The following is a 16,380-nucleotide window of genomic DNA, read 5'->3' as shown; positions in this document are numbered from 1 at the left end:
GTGTGACTTCGACCATCTGATCGAGAGACGGGAACCAGACCCGTTCACACAATGCTGTCTTCGTGGCAACGATAACTCTGCGCCCTTCATGTGCCAAATTGATGACTCCTTGATGCAGCTGCTTTGGAATGACAATCCTTTTATCTCTTAGCAGGAGGCCATCTTTGGCAATGGACAAATCATCTTTTACATGCCGGAAAGAGTTTAGTTCATGGCTGTCAACATGTCTATTGTGACAGGGCTCTTCTATATGTCTCCAGCTATTTGTCTGAATGCAGTGTCTTACATCCTGGAAGGTGACATCTGCAGCCGTGGCTTCAATAATGGCTTCAAGAGGGACTGCAGATGGTTTAACTTGAGCCACAACAAAGTGTATATACTACTCCGATAACGACAGGTTTGAGCTTGAAGATGTCTTGAGGTGTTGCGACATGTAGTCAGCTAGATTTGCTGCTTTTCCAGGTTTGTGAATGATTGTATAGGTATATTCTTGAAGACAAATTCCCCAGCGCTCTATTCTAGGTGGCATTTTTGCCCAGGGATTTCCGAATATGGTTGTCAGAGCTTGGTGGTCCGTGGTGAGTGTAAAATGTTTCCCATAGATAAAAATGTGAACGTGCTCACAGGCCCGCACCACGACAAGACTTTCCTTTTCCGGCTGGGAGTATGCCCTCTCAGTTTCACTCAGGCTGCGGCTGGCATAGGCTACTATATGACGTTGATCACTTTCCTTGTCGTACTGAGACAATATGGCTCAAAGTTCCACAGGGCTGGCATCCACGGTTATTTCAGTCTTACGATGAGGGTTGAAGTAAGCCAGATTTTGACCGACTCGACAGATGCTTTGTTCGAGTGAAATGCTTGATCACATCTGGTTGTCCAGTTGAATGCATGCCCTTCTTTGGTTAATTTCCTCAGTGAATAGCTGATGGTGGTGTAATCCTTGCTATAACACGCCCAGTAGCAGGCCATTCCTATAAATGATTGCACGTCTCCAGCATCTCGAGGTCGAGGGGTATCATTCAGCGATGCAATATTTTCAGGGTCTGTTCTCATTCCTGTGCCTGAGAAAATGTGTCCATACAGTTTCAATGTTGATTTGTGAAATTCACATCTGTCTTTGTTGAGTGTTAAGTTTGCTTCCAGCAGTGCGTGACATACTTGATCCAGTGCTTTGTCGTGTCCCTGTACAGTTGCTCCAAACACGAGAATGTCATCACTGTAATTAAGGGTGTTAGGGATATGATGAATGATCTTTCTGATCGCCTCTTGGAAGATCTAAGCAGCAGAAGAGACTCCGAAGCTGAGCCTTTTGTATCTAAATAGGCCTTGATGAGTTGAGAAGGTGGTGATATATCTCGACCTTTAGTGGTGAAGTTCAAGCTGGTGATAGCCCTTGTTAAAATCCAGCTTGGAAAACATTTGTGCACCATACAATGAAGTGATCATGTCACTGATGTGGGGTCCAGGATGTCTTTCCCTTTCAATGGCAGTATTGGGTGCTCTCATGTCAACACAAAGACGGACTTTGCCTTCCGATCCTTTTTTTGGTACTATGACCACTGGAGATACCTAAGGAGTAGGTGTAGGAGTAAGTGCACTACTAGATGTCTGACTCCTTATTGGTGGGGTGGTAACCAGACAAAAATAGATATGGAGTAACGCCCTAGTAGACTTATACTGGGCGGTAGCAAAAGACCTTTAGTAAAGAGGTCTTCAGCCTGACGGGGAAGGTAACAGAGCATGTAGTTGCTCTGTAGGGCTCTGCAGACAGCAACTAGCTGTGATCCTACCCTCACTCTGGGCCCAGAACGAGGGTAGGATCACGGCTAGTTGCTAGTCTATTTTTCTCTGGTTACCACCCCACCAATAAGGAGCCAGACATCTAGTAGTGCACCACACTATTTACTTAGGTCCTGATGAGGTGCCATAGAAGCAACAGAGGCAAGAAACATGTAGACCCTTTTCACAGAGATGGCCCTCTAAGAACATTACATTCACATAGGGCATCCATGTACTTTTAATCAAGCTGGAACTTCCTTGAACATTAAAATAGTTTTGATTGGGACTGCTCCAGACTTATTTTAACTTCCACCTTCCTTGCACTACCCTTGCCCTCTTACCCGCACACACCCTACGGCTTCTTCAATAAAAGATCTCCGCCAAAGAGCCCCGTTTACGGTGAGCCCATCTGCCATTGCAGCACAGGCCCAACAAGGAGCAAAGCCCAATGATGAAGCATGACATCCTTCGGGGTGTGTGAGGGCATCACGAAGAAAGACTTGTCTTCCCCGTCCCCCCTAGGAACTGCATACCCCTTGTAGCACAGATTACTAGGAGCCCTGTATGCAGGACCTGTTTAAATAACGGCTCCCGGACCCAAACCCCCTCCTTTTTGATACCCATTTTAGCAATATCATGGTGCTTGGGCCCAGGAAATCCAGAATCTGAGATTTTGTTTCTCCTCAGTATGATGGAATGTGTTCAAGGTAGGTGACAGACTAAGTAGTAGAAAGGCTAGTACCCCATTTTGGCCATCAGAGAAGTTAAGGTTTCGGAGATGGAGATGAGCAAGTGCCTGGGGTGGAATCCAGTCTGGACATCTGCCAGGAGACCCTTGATTCTAATGAATTAGGAAACTTGTTTACAGCCTGTATCACTTGCCCATCAAGGAACACCAGACGATGCAGTAAGCTGGTTTGGAGGGATTCAGTTCTGGCTTCTTCAGGAGCAGTTTGACATTGACCATCCAAAGGTCACTTGTAAAGTAAGAGAGCAGGGGGAGGTTTAAGAACATATTGTCAGGGACAGAGATTGTTACTAGGATGTCCTTAAACACACCAGGTGGGTAATTTTCAGCAGGAGAAACTGACCTGCTGCATAATTTAACAAGGTCAGAATTATCCAGCTGTGAATGGTAAAAGTACAGAAGCTGGCATCATGGCAATCAAGGTTGGGCCAGGTGTTGCCTCCAAGTAAAGTTTCTATTGATGCTTTTGTTCAGATGTAAGTATGCTAGACAAATGCTTTGGTGAACTGTGTTTCATGAGAGTAACAGAGTGGCTGCAAGTCAGTGATGTCAATAGAGATGGCATCAGAGTTTCATACTTCAACAATATTACTGTAGGGCTCCTTCAAATGGCAGGCCGATTAAGAGGTATTGGTTGAGACCTACAATTTCTTTGTTTTTTAATGGTTGCCTAAAAAAAGTAGACTATCTTCAGAGACACATCTTCACTTTGTCACATCACTTTTTTCCTTCATCTGTTAAGTGCCCTATTTGTTGATGATGACATTGAGATCCTTGGAGAACCATGATTCCAATATCCTATAGGGCTGCCCTTCCATGTGAGGTATGAGTGCACTAAGGGGATAGTCAGCCATATTCTAAGAACTAAAGTCAAGGGGCAGAGAGCAAAGCTTCCTTAAGTAGAACATTTAACTCATTCGAAGATATACGCTCAGATGAGCGGCCTGGAATTGGGTTTCAAAAGGAGCTCCAGCTTTTGAGGGATGCTGTAGGGGCAGAAGATATGATGGTTACTGTAGATTACCTTTTTCTTGAAGGTAATACTTGTGGGAGGAGAAGACTGCATCCAGAAACTGATGTGAAGTGTAAAACTGCACCAAGTTCTGCACGCCATCTGAGACAAATCACTTTTACCACACCAAGTGAGTGCCCAGAGTATGCAGAGGGGCAGTGGTGATCTGGGCAGTGAATGGCTATTAAATAAAAAAAAAATCACCTGAAAAATGAAAGACTGTGTTGGAGGGTACATGCACGCAGAGGAGGTTGAAGAATCAAACTGAGGGGTGTGATATCAAGCATCTGATCTATAGAGATTCAATGTTTGTTGGTTTGATGTTCAGCATGATAGGCATGGATGTTTTGTAGAAGAGATCACTCTTTCCCCAGTTTCCTTAATTGTTTATTTCTGCATAAGAACGAGGTGCCCTGTAGACAAAGCCCCATGGAAGATGGGTGATGTGTGTTCTTCCAGCTACAAGTCCCTTCCAGGTAGGGATTAGTAGAAAGATACAGTACCGGTCTTGCTGATGGACCATGCATTAACGAAGGAGCATGTTCAAATGCAAAACGTACGTGGGGGTGAAAGGAAGGCTAGACGTTAATGCTGTGGGTGTGTAAATGTAAAGGGGAGCAGAGAGGTGGGATGTGAGAAAATCAAAAGGCTCCGGTACTGTGAGGAGGAAGGGCACAGCCTGGTGTTTATTCAGGGAGCAGGGGTAATGATATATGGGAGCAAGGAGAAGGTGGCAGCTCTGGCAGAGGAGCGCTTGGGCTTGGTGGTAAGGCAGAACACAGAGAAAATGGTAAATGACAGGGAAGAAGAAACATCTAGCAGTGGCTGAGAAGCACAGGCTGGAGTGAAGGTCTGTGGATGATGAGTCTAGAAAGGATGTTCTGAAAGCATCATATCTGGACTGCTACGAGTATAAATCAAAAGGGATGCTTATAAACAAGTATATATTGTCATGTTTTTCTTACCACTATATAGCCCCTTTTACGCATGGCATCTCACACTTTCAAATGAAAGTTGGATAAATAATTGCTGCTTCAAGCCAGCAGTTTGTAGATCATCTGGACATCAGAGAGAACCTGTGTGACTCTAGAACCTAGAACTCCAAATCCAGACCCCAAACTCTTAAATCAAGTTCTCAGTTTGAATTGGTGAAGACATGATTTTAATGATGTAAGAAAGTGGCTCTGTATATACTGGACCACAGTAAGGTACAGTGTGCACAGAGTCCACAGTCCCCAGAGGTTTGGCAGAGGCTAAAGTTATATATACCCTTACTCTCTAAAGTAGTAGCTTGAGCAGTAAGGCAGAATCAGAGGACAGTGTAAAGCATTTGTTGTACACACTCAGTCAGCAAATGGTCTCACACACTCAAGAACTGAACTCTAGGCCAATTGTTTTGTATCAAAAGATATAGTTGTTTTATTTTAGAACCAACAAGGTATCAAAATATATTTTTCAGAATGAGTTACTTTAGTTAAATACTTTTCAAATAGGCAATAGACTTTTTGATTACAATAGCTACAGTTGTTGCAATAGGCAACACAATTTCAAACACAATGCAACATTGACCTCAATGGGAATTTCTAGTTAAATGCAATTAGTTACTTGTAGATTACTTTTCTAACCTCAGGACTTGATCCTAGATTCAGTCCTGGGACATGTCATGTAAACAGTTAAATAAAAGCATTTTGGTTACAGTAGTGATTTTTAAGGAATATTATTGTATTTTAAAAGTTGACAAAAACTTTTCTAGGTGAAATTACCAATGTTATCCTATGGTAGGAAATTCAGTTTGCAGGTATGTTTACGTTACTTTTGTAATCCAGTGCTGGGCTCCTAGGTTAAGCACTGGGACATCCATCTAAAATAGGCAAGTAATTACGTTTTTATCGTTGTCGCCATTTTTAAAGAATATTTGTACGTTTAAAAAAATCGACACAGGGGCAGCCGGGTGCAGAGGTAGTTAGTCCCAATGTTATCCAATGAGAGGCAGGGGGCCTTCGGTTGGTGGCTGCTGGCAAGCAGGCCACGCGGCTGTGGGAGCTCGGCTCCTGGTCACGTGCTCAGGGCAAATGGGGGAGTAGATTAGGACAATCCTAAGTAGATTGGGTTGTGGGTGGTTGTGGGTCAGGGTGGTTTTGTAGCTGAAGTGAACACAGCTGTGGTCCGTCCAATGGAGAACTGTGGTGCGATCGAAGGAGATGTGCTTGCTGGAGGTGAAGATTGGGTCGAGCGTGTGTCCGGCTATATGGGTGGGGGTGTCAACAAGTTGTTTGAGTCCGAGATTGGCCAGGTTGTCCAGAAGGGTGGTGGTGTTGCAGTCGTGTTTGTTATCGAGGTGGTAGTTGAGGTCTCCTAGGAGAATGTAGTTCTCGGAGGCGAGGGCCTGAGAGCTGACGAAATCAGTGATGTCATCGCTGAATTGGGTGCGGGTACCTGGAGGTCTGTAGATGAGGGTGCCTCTAAGTGTGGTCCTAGGGTCGGTGTGGATCTGAAAGTGGAGATGTTCGGCGGTTGCAAGGTAATCGTCGGAGCTGGTCGTGATTTTGATGGTGTTCCTGTGGATGATGGCGATGCCTCCTCCTGTTTGATTGGTGCGGTCTTTCCGGATAATCTTGTAGGCGTCCGGTATGGCTATGGCGATGTCGGGTGCTGATGATGTGTTCATCCAAGTTTCTGTAAGGAAGGGGATGTCCGGTGCCGCAGTGTCGAGTAGGTCCCAGAGTTCAGTTGCGTGTCTGTGGTGTGAGCGGGTGTTCAGCAGGATGCACTTCAGGCGGTTGGAGTCGGAGCTGTGTATGGAGGAATTGGATTTGGTGAGGGTCCTGAAGCAGTTGAACTTGCAGGAGAGGCAGGCGAATGGGCCGTGGATGCGTCCTGGGGTGGCTTCGCAGCATTGTGGTGTGCGTCCGGGGTTGAGGGCGAGGAGAGTTGCGGCGTCATATGTGGAGAAGTGTGGCTCACTGGTTAGAAGCGGCAGACCCTGAAGCAGAGGTCGGCCCGGGACCAGGGTTCAAGTCCTGTCGCGGCAGGGTCTTTGGTCAATGTCCGTGGACTCGATAGTTCTCGCCTAGGTGCCTAAGCTAACCATGGGTCCCACTCTGCAACTCTGGGCAATAGCTTGCTTAATCTCCACAACGGCCCTATCAGCGCCGGGGATGCCTGGCTTCACCTTGGGGGAGCCCAGGAGGGACCATCTCACAGGGAAAGCCAGGACGGGTTCCCCAGCGGTATACAGCGCCAGGACACTGCGAGATGGAGTAACAGTGCGCTTTACAAGTATACATTTACATTTACATATGTGAATCTAGTGGGTTGGGTGCGGCGGGGACCAGGGGGTCTGGCGCTGGGCGCGGTCCAGGCGCGGACGGGCGTAGACGGGCTTACCTTTGGCGCACCTTCGGCGCGCATGGGGCGCGACCGCTGCGCGTGAACGCTGCGCGTATTTGCACCTGTCATATGTGGGTAGTGGAAGGGGAGGGGCGAGGGAGGGTCAGCAGGGAGGCGGGGTGGAGATCAGGGGACGGAGGCAGGACCACAATAAACAAAATGGCAGCAAGCAGTCGATCTGCAAACAACACTGGGGCACAAAGAAGGCGATCGCGATGTTAATGGCGGTCAGGCAAGTACAGACTATAATAACTGGCGCTGATACAATTACAGGCAGAGATGTACACAATTACAGTCTTACAAGCGCACTAAAGTCGTCAAGCGTAACGATTCAGATGGACTCGGCAAATATAAACAATGCTGCGCGGCGGGCGGGGCAATGTAGCGCTACGCTCTAGCTACAATAAAGTTGCAATGTGCAGCTTCTTAGAGGTAACGATACCGCTTCTAGGAGGCTGGGAGCAGCGTGTGGAGCGGCTGCTTCTGCTGAAAGCAGGACGGTCACAGCGCGATCGAGGAGGGGCTGCGAGGTCAGTATCAGTGGGAGGGAGGGTCAGCAGGGAGGCGGGGTGGAGATCAGGGGACGGAGGCAGGACCACAACAAACAAAATGGCAGCAAGCAGTCGATCTGCAAACAACACTGGGGCACAAAGAAGGCGATCGCGATGTTAATGGCGGTCAGGCAAGTACAGACTATGATAACTGGCGCTGATACAATTACAGGCAGAGATGTACACAATTACAGTCTTACAAGCACACTAAAGTCGTCAAGCGTAACGATTCAGATGGACTCGGCAAATATAAACAATGCTGCGCGGCGGGTGGGGCAATGTAGCGCTACGCTCTAGCTACAATAAAGTTGCAATGTGCAGGTTCTTAGAGGTAACGATACCGCTTCTAGGAGGCTGGGAGCAGCGTGTGGAGCGGCCGCTTCTGCTGAAAGCACAACACTTGCCTCATTCAAGAGACTAAAAAAAGTTGGGTCTGATACTGGTCTTTGAATCTAGCTCCAAACGGTCACCAGCACCCTGATGGCCACTGAACTGGACTCAACACTATTGGCACACTAAAAATACATACCTCAATTGACTCTGTACTGTACCAAGACCCTCGTTTGATGCATAGCAATAATGTTTTTCCTTTCTTTTTTAAATGAAAACTCAGCAAGTGAAGCTTCAACCCACAGAGTTGTCCAGTGCTGAACTCCGAGACCATTGATACAGGGTAGCAGACATATCATAGCAACATCGTCTTGTTTGACACCCCTATATCGGTGCTTGATCTTTGTTATTAAACATAACTCCGAACACAAAGAGACCAGAGGTCCCCCCAGTGCTGTTCCAGAAGACAGTATTGAAAATCTAGCATGTAACTGTCACAAAATGGCGGGAAGTCTTTCCTCAGTTTAGAAGCTTCTATGCACACCTTCTGGTTTTCTTGTTGTATTAAATTTAGAACTGCTCTTTTTATTTAGATATAAATAAAACACGCGTTTTCCTTAGAAGACAGCAGTGGCTGGACATAGAGCTTATTGTTGTTATTCACTGCCATATCTGAGTTTGTAACACTTCCCACTGTAAGCTATGATTATTCAAATACGGTACTGCTGGAGAGTAAAATGTTGTTGATGTTCCAAGCAGTTAGAGGTGCCGGGGTTCCAATGGTAAACACACATGCCCACACAGGATACAACCCAGTAACCAATGTCTGCCCAAGACCCCAATAAAAGGCTGCATAAACAACTAACATTTTACTTAAGGAATATTCTCAAACATTTACATGGACCTCCCAACCAGGTAGCAAATTAACAGGGAACAGTTTTCAGGGTGGTAAAAGGTATACAACCCTATATTCTTTAAGAGGGTGCAATGAAATGAGTCTTGCCAGCATAAACAATCATCTCTACATGGAAACAAAAGATTGGCATGTGCTAATATGCGCCATGCGGTTTATCCACAGGAGTAAGTGTAGGGAATAAGTATGCATGCCAATCTATGAATTACATGTATTTTCTGTGTACTGATGGGGATTTCTGTGAGTTCTCTAAATGTCAGAAATGTTGAGTAAATTCTAGAAGGAAAGCTACAATGTGTAGATTTCTATTATTTCAAAAATGTTAGGGTGATTCAGAGTTTGGCGGACAGGATACGCCATGACAAACATGACGAATAGCCTGTCTGCCGTATTCCAAGTTCATTATACCCTATGGCATTTTGTAAAAGGGATGGCAGATATCTGCCACGTTTGTGACAGAGTAACCTACCTGTGGAAGTCTAATTTAGTGCCCTTGGTAAAAAGGGCCCACTGGTAGCAGTAGTGTTATAAAAAGTGTCTTAAAGTATTCAATATGTTCTTAAAATGAGATTCACAAAAACGTGTTACGTTCATAATATTTTTATATTTTTACAACAGACACAAGAGTACAAAGAAGGGCTGTATAAATAAGACAGAGGAAACATTTCATAAGCCAGCAGGATTGCTCGGTGGATGTGACACTCACTGCTGATACAAGTGGTGATCTACAGTTACGAGTTTTTTTTGTTTTTTTAAAAATTTTTATTGAAATTAAACAGACATACAAAAACCAAACAAAACTTCACGAGGCAAAGGCACAGCGAAACATTACCATGAGGTCATGCGAGCAGAGCTCCAAAAGTACAGAAATACATAATTATCAATGAAGACGGGGATAGGGGCGGACAAGGAAACCAACAGAATCAACAGCAATAAGTAAAGGGTGAATGTCAATTAGGGGGACGAAGACGTATCAATGGTGACATCATGTGGAGGGGTACATATATTGCCACAATAGGCATTCCATTGGGACCAGATTCTGCCCCACTTCTTGGGCCGTCCCCGGGAAAGGTAGACAGTCTTCTCCCGGAACATGCACCAGTCCATGTTTTCTTTCCACTTGGATAAGGTGGGCGACCTATGTGAACCCCAGAGCTGGGCAATGTCTCGTTTCGCGATCATATTACCAAGGGTCGCCCATACAATCTGAGCTGAGCTGTAGTCATTCGGCTCCCACACATTCAACAGACAGCGCCTGGCCTCGGGCAGCAGGGACACACCCGTGACACCTTCCATAATAGCATGCACTCGGGACCAGAACGCAACCATCTCCGGGCATTCCCACAGAATGTGAAGAAAGGTACCAGACATACCACAGCCACGCTTACATAGCCCATCCAATGAAAACCCCATTCGAACCAGACGAGGCCCGGTGACATATACTCGGTGGAGTATTTTAAGCTGAACGAACCGCAAAGGAGCAGGAATGGCGACTTCCTTAGGCGAGGACAGAGCAGCCTGCCAGTCCTCGTCATCCAATTCCAGGCCGTTAGCACACCACAAGGCCCTGAGGCGAACCAACAAATCAGCTCTGTTGTTGATAAGTTTTTTGTAGATCAATGAAATAGTGCTGTCGGGCACGTGGCCATCTAAGATACGGTCCTCCAGAGGGGAAGACTCAGGAATGTCATCACCCACAGTAAATACAGACAACAGAGCATGACGGACCTGGGCGTACCGGAAGAATTCATTGTCACCAAGCTCATACTCCACTCTCAACGCGGCAAAGTGCTTGACATTACCCTTCGACCAAAGATCGCCCACTCTGCTGATACCAATCATATCCCATTTATCAAATCCTTTCGATCTCCACAGGCAGCCCAAACATTCCGAATCATACAAGGGGGTGGCTCGAGTGAACCTTCCACACCAACCCAGTGCCGCATTCGCATCACGCCACACTTTCACTGCAATTTTAGTGGGACCGGTCAGTGCTTCAGGGAGTCTCCCAGAGTACAACGCCCTGTTGAAGGTCCCACCTGGCAGAATAAATTTATCCATAGAGAACGCCGGGGCAGGGCCTGGCGCGTAGGTCGCATGATTAATAGCACTCAACTGGGACGCCCAGTAGTAACGCCTGATGTCCGGGAGGGCTATACCGCCATCATACCACGGAAGCGTGAGTTTAGAAAGAGCAATACGGGCACGCCCGTCCCAGACCAGTTGTCTCTGTAGGCTCTCAACTGCACGAAAGTAGCCCGAGGCGATCGGGTCAAAGGAGTTCTGAAGAGCGTACAAAAAACGGGGTAGAGACATCATTTTGAAAAGCGCCGCTCTACCGAGGGGCGACAGAGGCAACCTACGCCAGCGAGCTACATCGAGCGTGAGCCGCTAAAGGGGGGGTAACAAGTTAAGCTCGTAGCGCCTAGAGGGGTCAAGGGAAACATAGATCCCCAAGTACTTGAAACCGGTCTCAGCCACATGAATCGGAAATCTACGCGGCAATGGAGGGAGCTCTCCAGCCAAAACGTAGACGCAGGATTTAGCCCAATTAATGACAAGACCGGAATTCTTACCGAAGGAGGTCAGAACATCAAAAAGTACGTTAAGGGACTTTTTAGGGGAAGTTAGATAGAGGAGGATATCAGCCGCGTATAGCGAAACACGATCCTCGAAACCAGGAGACCACCGGATGCCCCGCATAGAAGGTTCCCAACGGAGCCACTCCGCCAAGGGTTCCAGAGCGAGAGCAAACAGCAAAAGAGACAGCGGACAGCCCTGCCGGGTACCCCATCCGAGCGAAAAAACGCAAGCCACTCTGCGATTAACGACTACCTGGGCCAGGGGAGTCTCATAAAGGAGTTTCACCCAGGCTATGAAGCCCGGCCCAAACCCGAACTTCGAGAGGGCCGCCCAGAGGTAGGGCCATTCGATAGTGTCGAAGGCCATGGTAGCGTCAAGAGAGGCCAAAATGGCGGGTTCAGTAAGTGTCCCGGCTCTCGCGAGAACTCCGTGGAGTCTACGCAGATTCAAAGCAGTGTTGCGGTGCGGGATAAAACCAGATTGATCCGGATAGATCAGGTCCCTGATCACAGTCACCAGGCGGTTAGCCAGTAACTTGACCAAAATTTGGGGTTCGGCGTTAAGTAGAGAAATCGGTCTGTAAGAAGTACAACGATCCCGTGGCTTACCCTCTTTGGGAATGACAACAATAGTAGCGAGTCGTTGATCCAAGGGGAGGGAGCCAGACTCCAAAGCCTCAAGAAACATGTCCCTGAGATAGGGCGCCATTTTGTTGGGTCGCAGCTTGTACAGTTCAATGGGCAAACCATTAGGGCCCATCGCCTTACCTGAACGTAGGGAACGAATAGCCACCGCAACTTCATCCACTGTGAGCGGAGCATCCATGAGATCTCTGTCCGCGTCAGGAAGACGGGGCAAAGCAATATCACGCAACAACAGTCGAGAGTCCTCCTCATCCCTGTCACAAACAGAGGTGTACACCATCTCGAAGTGGTCCGCAAAGCACTGAACGATCCCGGCTGGATCCGTGACACACTCACCCTCAGGCCGTTCGATCACAGGGACCACACGATTGACTCTCTCTTTCTTGTCCAACCACGCAAGCAATTTACCAGCTTTGTCACCCACATCATACAGTCGTCCCTGCTGCTCCCTATACATCACTTTTGCAGCGTCAGTCACCAGAGCCTTATAGTCAGCTTGTTTCAGAGCAAGGGAGTGCAATTTCTCACCAGAAACGCCCAACTGGAGATCATCCTCCAGAGCAGCTATCTCAGATTCCAATCGAACAATCTCCACATGTGCAGTCTTCTTAGCAGCAGCAATCAAGGATAGGGACTGACCACGAATGACAGTTTTAAATGCTTCCCATAGCGAAACAGCAGAAGAAACAGACCCCACATTGTCAGCAAAATAATGCTCAATAGCTTTCACAAGTTCCGAGCGGGTCTTGGGGTTGCGAAAGTGAAATGGATTGATAGGAGCAACTCTTCCCTCATCGCCCTCCCGGAACTCATACTGGAGCCACAGTGGGGAGTGATCAGAAATACCCCTAGGGAGATGACGGATTTCTCTGATAGAAGAGGATTGAACCGCTGGCATTAAGAAATAGTCCAACCTAGAAAGACTGCCATGTGCCCCAGAATGGAAGGTATACTGCAACTGGGTAGGGTGCAGCAGTCTCCAGGCATCCACTAGTCCAAAGGTCTCCAGCAAGTCACTCAACCACATTTGTGCCCTGGGTAGATCTCTAGGAGGATGACGATCAGATGCGCCAGAAACAACTGAATTCAGATCCCCACCCAAATTCAGGAGGCCTTCGGGAAGGTCCAACAGGACACTACAGAGGTCTGCGAAGGTTAGAGCTTGCAGACCCGGGGGGACATAAACAGATAGTATGGATAGCCCCCTACCCTCCCACCTACCGGTGAGCACCGCATAGCGCCCCCTGCCATCGAGTTTCACCTCGTCAATTGCAAAAGGGAGAGAGGACCGAATGAGAATACCAGCCCCCCTGGACCCAGAGGTAAACCCAGCGTGTGCCACCAGTCGATAACCACGCCTGTTCATAGCCTGACAGGCATTGCCTATTAAATGCGTCTCCTGCAGAAGCACAATATCGTGAGAATGACGCCTAAGGAATTGCAAAACAATACTTCGCTTAATTCTGTCCCCTAACCCATTGACATTCCAGGATAACAGTCTCAACTCGCCACCCCCCATCCCCGAAAAGCAGACGGAGCAGGACCCACACAGACCCCTCGCGAGTAAACAAAGAAACACACACACACCCCCACACCCCCCAAATCGAACATGTTGCACCCCCACCCTGCACCCCTGCACCCCTGGATACGACTAATAAGCCACCCCAACTTGCAGTGTGCCTGTCGCCCCATTTCTAAACTAAGCTACGAAAAGAACCCAGGAGGAAGAAGAGTCCCTGTTCACCCCCCGCCGCCCCCAGGCTAATATAGGCCTAACAAAGACCCAAGTCCAGACTCAGCTGAAACAGGAGAATAAAAGGTCAGACGCCAGGGTGCACAGGTACAGTCCTCACTCCACCAGGCTTCCGTCGGCGCCCCCGGAGTGCCCAGCACGCTCATCTCTTCGAGGTAGGGAATCAAGCCAGTCACTGACACTTTCAGGTCGATCGAAAAAGAAAGCACGGTCACGATACTCAATCCAGAGCCTAGTAGGGAATAACAAGGCGTATTTGAGACCCAGGTCCCGCAGACGCTTCTTCACTCCCTGAAATCCAAGTCTTTGTTTTTGAACAAGCGGTGAAAAGTCAGGGTAGAAAGAAACGGAAGCATTTTCAAAGTTCACTGGGCCTTTATCCCGTGAGGCCTGAAGAACCGCATCCCGGTCTCGGATATGGAACAACCTGGCAATGATGGGCCGTGGAGGGGCACCCGGCTTAGCCTTCCCACCAGGGACACGATGGGCGCGCTCAACAGCAAAGAACTTGCTGAGTCCAGTGGGAGAAAGGTAGTTGGTAATCAAGTCCTCCACCAAGAGGTCGACCCCCAAGATCTCGGGATTCTCCGGGACACCAATAAGGCGCACGTTGTTGCGGCGGGCCCTGTTTTCGTAGTCATCGAGACGACGAGCCATCAGGTCATGGAAAGAACGCAGATTGCCAATTTCAGTCTGGGCCTCTGCAACATCTGCGGTGAGACTAGAAGTCTTCAAGCCCAAGGACTCGACTCTCTCATTGGTCTTCGCTAGGTCCGCTCTAATCAGCGTGATGTCAACGGCCACCGTGTCGATCTTAGAGATCAGGGCATCGTACTGCTGTCCCATAGAGACCTGCATGTTGGCAATGGCAATCATAACGTCTTGCAATGATGGTTCCGTAGACGCGGAGGAGACAGTCTTAGAAGGATCCGCGGCGCGGCCAGCAGTGCCAGGCGACCCCCTGGCCTGCGAATAGTGATCCATAATGTTAGTCTGGGTCTGGCCGCCACGGAGAGGTGTCTTGGTCTTACGCTTCTCATGCGGCGGTCCGGTGGCCATATTGGAAAAGGGACCCCGAAGGGGTCCCCTCGACCTGGTGAAAATGGTCGGTCGTGAAATGGCCAGCAGACAACAGTAGCAAAGCAGCCGGTCGTAGGCACAAAAAAGGCCGGGCCTCGGGTGATCCGTCAGGCCAGTTCCAAACAGAAGGGAGACAGCCAGCCGAAGGGGGATCAAGGCTAAGCCTCGGCCAACAAGAGCCGGGAGCAGAAAACGAAACCGAAAGTCAGGAAGGGTCGACCAGGGTGGACCCCTACTGCCGCTGTTGATCAACTACTCCACGGCCTGCCAAGCAACCGAGCCCCCGGTTCGCCTCGGGGTAGGCCGCAAAAAGCAAAGACGATGCAAAAGTGGACCCCAGCGTCCAAATTCGAATTTTCAAAGAGCATTTAGATCAGCAAGGATGTACGATCAAAGGCCCATCGTCGAAATCAGAATGTATTCAGGATATCCGTAAAGGGCAGCGCGGATCCGGGGAGCTCTGTGCTCACGCGACCATCTTGGATGCCCGCGAAGCTCCTCCTGACAGTTACGAGTTTGAATCTCTGCTAAACCAAACAGCGCTTCACCCAAATTAGGGTGACCACCTGGCATAGGTGCAAACTCAGGATGGTGAGTGTACAAATTCAGAAAAAAGACTCAACATTCAGGCCAAAAAATCAGGAGCGAAGGTCAAAATTCGGGACAAATGGTAGGTTTTACAGTCACATCAAAGGAGCTTGTGCAATAGTATATAAGTTGATAGACAACCAACATACGTTTATATTAAGTTAAAAAGTAGTAAAGCACACCAATCAAAATTTGGCACTGATGTGACAGGTATCAGAGGATGTTGCCCCCTTAATATTGCAGTACATGGACAGTAGCAATATTAGTTTTTGTGATTGGTTTTTGAAATTTTACTTTTTCTCACAACTAGCAGACTTCTGATGTTTTTAGTTCCTAAGAGAAAATGGATAAAAATTGTGCACAAATGTTTCATACTTACCTGGATCTGCAATCCGCCTTAACAAACTCAACATCATACCTATTTCATATGTCTGTCCAGGTGAACTTCAATTGAGAAAAAATCCTCTCAGTAGGTGCATTGCTGCTTGGCAAGGTAAGTATAAATGACATTACTTTTTTATGCTGGGAACATCACAAGGCAAGTTTGACAAAACATTCAGCCATTTCTGTGCACATGGTAAGTTGGTGCCTGCCACAGCTCGCAAATCAGGAACAATTATACTGTATTCATTGAATAAGTATTGCCATTTCAGATAATGGGTCAAGTTAACCACAACAGCAGCTTTGCGGAGCTGCTGAAAGGTGAGCATTTCTCTTAAGCAGCATGGTTCTAGTGTCGACAAGTAATTGTTCTCTGAAAAAGTAAAAATAAAATTCTATATAGGTAAAGGAGCGCTCCAAAAAATTAAAAAAATCTCTCTGTATGCCTGTGCTCAACTTGGAGTCATGGGACTTTAAATAATTCAGCACTTGGAACCCAAAGAACTGATTTTCCACTCTGTCCTTTAAGTAGTACCGCAATATCCTGAAGATGTCTGCTACCTCAAGGGCGCTTAGCTCATCCTTCTGAAGCTGCAAGATGAACTAATTGAAAATTATCAAAATG

Source organism: Lissotriton helveticus, chromosome 2_1, assembly GCF_964261635.1.
Source record: "Lissotriton helveticus chromosome 2_1, aLisHel1.1, whole genome shotgun sequence".
Classification (NCBI taxonomy): Eukaryota; Metazoa; Chordata; class Amphibia; order Caudata; family Salamandridae; genus Lissotriton; species Lissotriton helveticus.
The sequence above is the reverse complement of the archived record's forward strand: the minus strand, read 5'-3'. Positions refer to the sequence as shown.